Below are 9,768 nucleotides of genomic sequence, written 5' to 3'. Positions count from 1 at the left end.
TACTAGTATCTAACTGTCTTGAATGGCACTTTAAAGAGGTCTTTGCCTTCACCATCCTCCCTGTCAGAACCTGTTTAACAGCACATGGTTTTTCCTCTGTATTCCAGCTCCAGCGTGTTTCTCATCTCCCAGAGCGTGGCACAGATAAGGGCCCTCTCCTCAGTCCGGCAACATTATGTGAACTGACAGCCTCTGGTCTAGATAGAGCTCAGTACAGCAGACCAGCAGAGACAGAGCGAGGGGGGTGTTGGCCCTCATGTTTCACATCCTTTTGTCCAGACAATGTCCACAGAGGTTTGACTTACTTCCAGGCCTTTGTTTGATAGAGCATTGCTAGTGGTATACATGGTTTTAAAAGGAATATGGTCAGGACTAAATAGCTGTGTCAAGCCTTCTATTTCTGATCCGTGATTGAGCAGACTGTTGCACATTTGTACTGGGGTGGGATGGGGAATCTCTGGATTAAACAGCGCCTCTCTCACACTTTGTATTGATGTCTCCTGGCTTGACTGTGTATATTTAGCCACTGTGGTAGTGCCCTGTCCATTTTGTTGATATTTCCATGGATTAAAGCAGTGCCACATTAGGTTTGCAATGGGGATGGAAAATAGTCCATTGATTTCCAGCATGTCAGATGGGCAGAGGGAGAGTGCTTTGTTGTGCAGCTGTCTTTATTATATTGACAGCAAATATCTCCTCTCCAGGGTTAGTTTATGTGACACACTTGGTAAACAGAGGGGAGTCAGAGAGGGGTCATTCACATAAAAGAAAAAGACTGTTTGGCACAGGATTAAGAGGAAATATCAAATTTTGCCATATCACTGATGAAACTCTTGGATTGTTAAACCAGCTCTAAAACTTTCTGTTCTTTAATCTTCTCCCAATGCGTTTCTCCATCTTCAGTGTGTGGCTGGGTTTCTGTGTCAGAGAGAACAGAGATCTATCTGCCTTGTAATTACATTCTGGGTTTAATCTCAGGGGAATGACAGCCAACCAGGAGGCCTGTGCTACAGAATTAAGGCTTCAAAGATGATTTTCAATGAATCATCACTCTGTTAGTCCTAGCACGCCTAAAAAAAAACTAATTAGAGACATGGGGAATTTGCATATATGAGTCATAACAATCTCCAATTAAGGGGTGAAAACAGTAGCCGTTGTTTTGTGTCCCAGAGGAGACGTGCTTGCTTTTTTTCCGGGAACATGTTACGTAAGTGTTTCCTCTTTCAATTAACATTGCTGTGAGTTCCACTGGCCTGCTCCAATCACAACAAGAACAGGATGATTTTAGGACAGTATATCGATGCACAACCTCCTGTATACAGCCATTTTGGGCTTCCACCCTGAGAGGTTGTTTTCATTGGGGTTGATTAGTCATGCTATGAACATCTTTAGGGTGATGTATGTTAGTTCTGTTTAGCAGAATGGGTGTTGCTCACCCACTTTGCCTTGCTTGGTCAGTATAATGATGCTCGTCAACACAATCTTTTAGGTTTGTAAGAATGTCTTATTCTTAAGATAACCAATTAATAATGTCGAAAATTGGATGAGGTAACCTATTCAAAACAAGCAAAAACTTTGTCACAAACCATTACCCCGACAGCCTTCACTTTCCATCATCATTCAAATATACTTTTTTTTTGCTGTCTTTAACAGGCCTCATCACTTCCTCACTCTCCTGCATAAATGAACAAGGAAGCATGTGATCCGTTTGCTACATTATACCCTCCCATTGCCAACGATTTTCAAAGCTGAATGTGCATGTGAATTGTGAATCAATTACTTAGGCTGACATCATACATGTAACTATACCATAGATCAGGGGTTCCCAAACTCGGTCCTGCCATAGATGACGATGTTAATGGTCTTGTGTAAAGGTTCATGAAAAGTGCTGGTCACTGGGGGTCATACATGTGGTTATACTGGTAGTTTTATTGATGTAAAATCACTGGTCTGTGCTGGGTCTGCCTGGTGCTGCCTCAGAAGGTTGTCAGACTGTTTATTGCATCCTATCACAGGTTTCACTTGGCCATCAGCCTGCTCAATGCAGCAGCCACAGTTCATGGAATTTATGGGTATTCTGCATTTTGCTTGGAGAGACAGTGTAGGCCAAGAAATATTGAAGAGGTAATTCAAGGCATTTACCACTGACCTTCAGTCCCTTGTTCACACACGCACACACACACATTACAATCGTCAATCACTTCCTCTGTCATGAACATAGCATTCTGTCATATTTGCTGTCTCATGCGCCTTTATTTCACACTTCTAAGGACTCATACCACTGCCTCTCCTTCTTTATCGCTCTCTCCCACAGACACACAGACACACACCTACAGGATGAGGCTATAGAGTCTGAGGCTCATTGCTGAGAACAGAAATGGAAAACAATCTAACATCAACTGCAACAGAAAACTGGGTCAAATTCATCACTCTATCAAATAAGAAAATCTTCTTGAGTGAAATGTTCTTCAAGCAAAAGTCTCCTCTTATTGTGTTTGCTTTGAATCATATAATCATACCAAATATTGACAAATGCAAAATAAAATTCCTTTGAAATGTCAAGGAGACACACAAAGCATTCTTACTCATCAGATGCCATTGAAGCAGCTATGATAGGTGAACATTCCAGCCATTTCTGACCCAATACCAGTGTATTTGTGTCATCAGAGCTATTGTGAGAGTTGGACAGGTTGAGTTAATTCTGGTTCTTAACTAAGGAACCAAACAATCTGGTGAATCCAGTTCTCCCTCCTGTAGGGAAGCCATGTGATAAGAAATGGAGCTTCTTTAATTAGGCCTCTTTTGTGGGCCACTTCTGCCGACACATCAATAAAACAACATGATGGTGTTACTTTTGGAGCAGAAAAAGAACATAACATTGTCTGTGCCATGATCCTCTACCAAAAACAGACCAAAACAACAGTGAAAGTGCTGCAGAGCGCCCTTCTTTAATCTACTCAAACACTAGTCATGAGTATACATTATGCATTATATTGAGCTGGTGTCTAATATTATTTTATATCAGCTTGTGTTCTTTGTATGTTTGTATTTATGAACCCTGAGCTGTTTAAATGCCATATTACTTCCTTTCTCTGTGTTTTATTTCAGGCTCCGAGATGGCTATCTCTATATATCAGGGAGGTATGACTAAGCTCTGTGAGTTGCTGATGACTGAATACTTCAACTCTAAAGCCACTCCAGGCCAAAGTTTATAACAATGAGGTAAAATACTGTAACAAAGATATTCAGAGGAGATGGAGTCACACCGGAATAAAGGTATTTTGCAACCACCAACACATGTCCAACAAGCTGAGTGGTTACCAGGCAACACCACTAAGCAGAACAACTGCCATCCCCCATGCTTTTCTATTCACATTACTTGAATACAGCTATGGATTAAACAAACCTTTTAGTTGTAAATGCATCTCTCATTTTCAATGAAAGTTTGACACCCTAGTCCTGCCTATGTCAGAGTTTGTTGGACGGAAGGAGGTGCCACATGCCTGTCCCATTTAAAACAAAGACTCAAGTCTAGCCATGCCAATGGTGCTGACAGCCCCCTCTCTCACACCTGTTCTATTGAGGATTACCCCCTCATGCTGCTATGCTCGGGCAATGCCCCTCTTCAGCCTCCATGCCTGCCCTACCATGACTCTGCACATTACCACTCAGGCAAAGGACCATATCACAGGGCAGGGTCGTATTCAAGGTCATTAGACCCATATGAGTAATTGTTTATGTTTTCCCTGTCTTGAGGCATGATTACATATTCCACATAGATTCCAACTGTGTTCCCTTCAGAGGAACTGCACACAAACCTCTATAGTTATATTCATTGTGCCCAGATCTATGTAGTTTACACTGTTTACTCAAGATAAAAGGCACTAAAGTGTTAATGGTCACAGAAATGTTGGTATTTCACCATTATCTTTTGTACTCTATGGTTATATAAAGCTTTCAGGGGTCCTACAATCTACAGTATGTATGTATGAGATGACTGGACTATGTATATATAATGTATGAGAGGTATGGGTGAACTATTCACTGTAGCTATCTCCATACTGACTCAGACCATGCCATCACTGTTTGGACATTCCCTGAAATCAGCTGCAACTGAACCATAATCATGGTGATGACTGTACTTCAGTGAGCTCATCATGACACTGGCTATTTCCCCCATCCTACTCTAGAACCTTCTTCAGGAACGTACCCTATGGATGTTTGAAACATGGCGGTCAAAAGTTGCCTCTGAGACAGATGTTTTCTGAAGAGAGTTAGGCAGGGTGAAGCAGAGAGAGAAGGAGAGGGAGAGAGACCCCTGCTGATCAAACCAGGTCTCCCTCTCTGCCTGTACATGGCAGTTATATATATCCCTTTACATGCCTTAAAAACAGAATTGATAGGTGTTACATCAACACCACGGAAAGGGGAAAGAGGACTACAAAAAAGTATTAAAAAATCAGGCCAGGACTCGCATGATGGTTTGTGACTACAGTACATATCACATGCGCACAGCACCAGACTATTTCACAACATCACTTTTCCAGATGAAGGTCCATCTCTGTCAGGCAGACTGATTATTCTGATCACTCTTGGCCAAACAAAAATCTCTCCACACACAGTATAAAAAATAGAAAGGGCCTTCTGGAAAACTCAAGGGTGTAGCTGTTTAGTCTCCTCCTGTACTCTCTGTTCACCCATGACTGCATGGCCAGGCACGACTCCAACACCATCATTAAGTTTGCCGACGACACAACAGTGGTAGGCCTGATCACCGACAACGATGAGACAGCCTATAGGGAGGAGGTCAGAGATCTGGCCGTGTGGTGCCAGGACAACAACCTCTCCCTCAACGTGACCAAGACAAAGGAGATGATTGTGGACTACAGGAAAAAAAAGAGGACTGAGCACGCCCCCATTCTCATCGACGGGGCTGTAGTGGAACAGGTTGAGAGCTTCAAGTTCCTTGGTGTCCATATCACCAACGAACTATCATGGTCCAAACACACCAAGACAGTCGTGAAGAGGGCACGACAAAGCCTATTCCCCCTCAGGAGACTAAAAAGATTTGGCATGGGTCCTCAGATCCTCAAAAAATTCTACAGCTGCACCATCGAGAGCATCCTGACTGGTTGCATCACTGCCTGGTATGGCAACTGCTTGGCCTCCGACCGCAAGGCACTACAGAGGGTAGTGCGTACGGCCCAGTACATCACTGGGGCAAAGCTTCCTGCCATCCAGGACCTCTATACCAGGCGGTGTCAGAGGAAGGCCCTCAAAATTGTCAAAGACTCCAGCCACCCTAGTCATAGACTGTTCTCTCTGCTACTGCACGGCAAGCGGTACCGGAGTGCCAAGTCTAGGTCCAAAAGACTTCTCAACAGCTTCTACCCCCAAGCCATAAGACTCCTGAACAGCTAATCATGGCTACCCGGACTATTTGCACTGCCCCCCCCACCCCATCCTTTTTACGCTTCTGCTACTCTGTTAAGTATTTATGCATAGTCACTTTAACTCTACCCACATGTACATATTACCTCAACTACCTCAACTAGCCGGTGCCCCCGCACATTGACTCTGCAACGGTACCCCCCTGTATATATAGCCTCCCTACTGTCACTTTATTTTACTTCTGCTCTTTTTTTTCTCAACACTTTTTTTTGTTGTTGTTGTTTTATTTTTACTTTTTTTGTTTAAAATAAATGCACTGTTGGTTAAGGGCTGTAAGTAAGCATTTCACTGTAATATCTGCACCTGTTGTATTCGGCGCATGTGACCAATAAAATTTAATTTCATTTGATTTGATTTGGCTCCTTTTGTAGGACCACTCTATATAGGGTCATGTGAGTGTGAACATCCCCTAGTTCTCACCCACAGGCGGCTGGTAGCACCTTAATTGGGAGGACGGGCTCATAGTAATGGCTGGAACGGAATGGTATCAAACACATGGTTTTCGTGTGTTTGATATCATTCCATTCACTCCATTCCATCATGTAATGTAGTTACGAAAGTTCAATCAGTAAGGTTGGTCTGAATGGATTGTCACTTTTCATTCATCTAGTAAACTCAAATAATTCACACCGCTTCCTATCTCACTCATCAACATAGCCAGTATTTATAGGAGAATGTTTATAATGTTACCTCATTAGCATAGCAGGTATTTATGGTAATGATTATATATCGTTACCTCATCAGCATAGCAAGTATTTATATGGTAGTGTCATGATGGTCCCTCATCAGCATAGCCAGTATTTATATGGTAGTGTCATGATGGTCCCTCATCAGCATAGCCAGTATTTATATGGTAGTGTCATGATGGTCCCTCATCAGCATAGCCAGTATTTATATGGTAGTGTCATGATGGTCCCTCATCAGCATGGCGTCATGTCCTCCCTTCTCCGTTACTATTAGCAAGCATGCGGAATGTCATTCACCTATTAACTTCAGCCTGTGAGCATGGCACACTAAGGCAATTCCACCACTCTTGCTGATTAACTTATGGGCTCACTCGTGCATTAATCACTCTCCTTTCTTTCAACCAATGGGCATGAATCTAGAGGAGTATTTACTGTATATGTCAACTCAAACCTTGTGTCTCCAACTTGTTGTTTTGCAGCAGTGTGCCATGCTACCTCCCCACCACCACCAGCATAATAACCATAAGGCCCGTCATTGGAACTCCTTTCCCCCGGCGGGGGGGTTTTGATGCCAGCTGCCCAGCAAAGGACAACCTGTCATCTGGCTCTGAGGAGCATTCCTCGGAGACGAGGCCTACCCCAAACTATTCAATAAAATTCCATATTGTATTCGGTCTCTTTTGTCATTCAGTTAAGCCTGTACTGGATTGAACTGAATTATGGGCCATCCTCCCCTCACCAGCCTCCTGTCGTCTCGCCCACTCCAAAGAGAGGTCCCTGTAGCTCAGAATGTGAAGTGTCTCTGACGGTCAGTGGCTGATCCTGTGTGACTGAAACTGTCAAGGGCCGCCACACTTGAGAGCACTGGCAGATGCAAGCCGTCTTTTTCTGGCTCCCTATCTTCTCCACTTTCAGCACAAGGCCCCATTCCTCAGATAGCAGATGCTTTGGAAGACTCCTGCAGTGAACTCACACATACATGCCTGAGCCCTGGCAAGGACCTCAATCTGCCAACTATTCCCTCTCACCGCCAGACAGGAAAGAGAGGGGATTTATTTAGCCATTGTGTGCCAAATTACAAGTATGACAGGCCATCACTACATTACTATTGCAGTTTGCCATCACAAGATCGTAGTTTATGAATGTGTTTTAGCACCTCTAGTTGTTTGATGCATTGTCTGTAATTAATAAATTACTTCATCACACTTGATGGTTGTGCACAATCTTGCTGGGAAGGTTTTTTTTTTTTTTTGTTTTTTTTTTTTTGGGGGGGGGGATCTGTCACACAAAGAGATGTCTGGAAGCAGCACTGTCAGACCCTTTTTGAAGCCGAGGACAGTTGTAACTTAATAGGAGGTAGTGGGCAGGGTGATTTAAAATATTGTAGCATGGGCTATGTTAAACGTAAGAGGTTTTTACAAGCCTCGACGTACCAGTTACAGCAAGATACTATTTCAGTCTGACCATTTTCAAAGCTATCAAAGCTATCGGGTTTCTCCTCTGTTTTTCTGTATGGGATTACTCCCCTCCCCTCCTCTCTCTCACACACACATTTTACATTTTACATTTACGTCATTTAGCAGACGCTCTTATCCAGAGCGACTTACAAATTGGTGCATTCACCTTATAGCCAGTAGGATAACCACTTTACAATGTTTTTTTTAATGTTTTTTTAATGTTTTTTTTTTTGGGGGGGGTAGAAGGATTACTTTATCCTATCCCAGGTATTCCTTAAAGAGGTGGGGTTTCAAATGTCTCCGGAAGGTGGTGAGTGACTCCGCTGTCCTGGCGTCGTGAGGGAGCTTGTTCCACCATTGGGGTGCCAGAGCAGCGAACAGTTTTGACTGGGCTGAGCGGGAACTATGCTTCCGCAGAGGTAGGGGAGCCAGCAGGCCAGAGGTGGATGAACGCAATGCCCTCGTTTGGGTGTAGGGACTGATCAGAGCGTGAAGGTACGGAGGTGACGTTCCCCTCACAGCTCCGTAGGCAAGCACCATGGTCTTGTAGCAGATGCGAGCTTCAACTGGAAGCCAGTGGAGTGTGCGGAGGAGCGGGGTGACGTGAGAGAACTTGGGAAGGTTGAACACCAGACGGGCTGCAGCATTCTGGATGAGTTGTAGGGGTTTAATGGCACAGGCAGGGAGCCCAGCCAACAGCGAGTTGCAGTAATCCAGACGGGAGATGACAAGTGCCTGGATTAGGACCTGTGCCGCTTCCTGTGTAAGGCAGGGTCGTACTCTCCGAATGTTGTAGAGCATGAACCTACAGGATCGGGTCACCGCCTTGATGTTAGCGGAGAACGACAGGGTGTTGTCCAGGGTCACGCCAAGGCTCTTCGCACTCTGGGAGGAGGACACAACGGAGTTGTCAACCGTGATGGCGAGATCATGGAACAGGCAGTCCTTCCCCGGGAGGAAGAGCAGCTCCGTCTTGCCAAGGTTCAGCTTGAGGTGGTGATCCGTCATCCATACTGATATGTCTGCCAGACATGCAGAGATGCGATTCGCCACCTGGTTATCAGAAGGGGGAAAGGAGAAGATTAGTTGTGTGTCGTCTGCGTAGCAATGATAGGAGAGGCCATGTGAGGATATGACAGAGCCAAGTGACTTGGTGTATAGCGAGAATAGGAGAGGGCCTAGAACTGAGCCCTGGGGGACACCAGTGGTGAGAGCACGTGGTGCGGAGACAGCTTCTCGCCACGCCACTTGGTAGGAGCGACCGGTCAGGTAGGACGCAATCCAAGAGTGAGCCGCGCCGGAGATGCCCAGCTCGGAGAGGGTGGAGAGGAGGATCTGATGGTTCACAGTATCAAAGGCAGCAGACAGGTCTAGAAGGACAAGAGCAGAGGAGAGAGAGTTAGCTTTAGCAGTGCGGAGAGCCTCCGTGACACAGAGAAGAGCAGTCTCAGTTGAATGACCAGTCTTGAAACCTGACTGGTTTGGATCAAGAAGGTCATTCTGAGAGAGATAGCAAGAGAGTTGGCTAAAGACGGCACGCTCAATAGTTTTGGAGAGAAAAGAAAGAAGGGATACTGGTCTGTAGTTGTTGACATCAGAAGGGTCGAGTGTTGGTTTTTTGAGAAGGGGTGCAACTCACATATATCCACCCTCATGAGCTTGCAAAGCTATAGCAAAGGGTAAACTGCAAAGTCACAGTAGGATTTCAGTCCAGCTTCCACCAAGTGCACAGCTGAAATTCCTAGAAGAGAGGGGCAATCATGGTTATTTGGGAGATGATTGATATCCTAGAGCAAATGGCCCACTAACAAGGCCATGCTATGTTACTCTGAGGGAAAGCAATACAGTACTGGACATTTAATCTAAAATCAAATTTAATCTAAAATCAAATTTTAGTCAAACAAATAATGCGTTTAGGGTGTATATATTTTGTCGGCCAAGGAACTGACCGTAACTATGTCTACATGTCGCAATAATTCAAGAGCTGGCCAAGAGGGAATTGTCACCCTAAACATATTGCAAATCCTGTGTAAGGATTAGACAATGTCACAAATGAGATTTATAACTACTCCGTTGACTAAATAGATTGGAATTTCGTAAGAATTTCTTAAGGAGTGTTTCTTTACATTGAATATATTGTGTCTAATGTAATAGATATATCACATAGAACACAT

Source organism: Coregonus clupeaformis, unplaced genomic scaffold (genome assembly GCF_020615455.1).
Source record: "Coregonus clupeaformis isolate EN_2021a unplaced genomic scaffold, ASM2061545v1 scaf0072, whole genome shotgun sequence".
Taxonomy (NCBI): Eukaryota; Metazoa; Chordata; class Actinopteri; order Salmoniformes; family Salmonidae; genus Coregonus; species Coregonus clupeaformis.
This window is presented reverse-complemented; position numbering follows the sequence as displayed.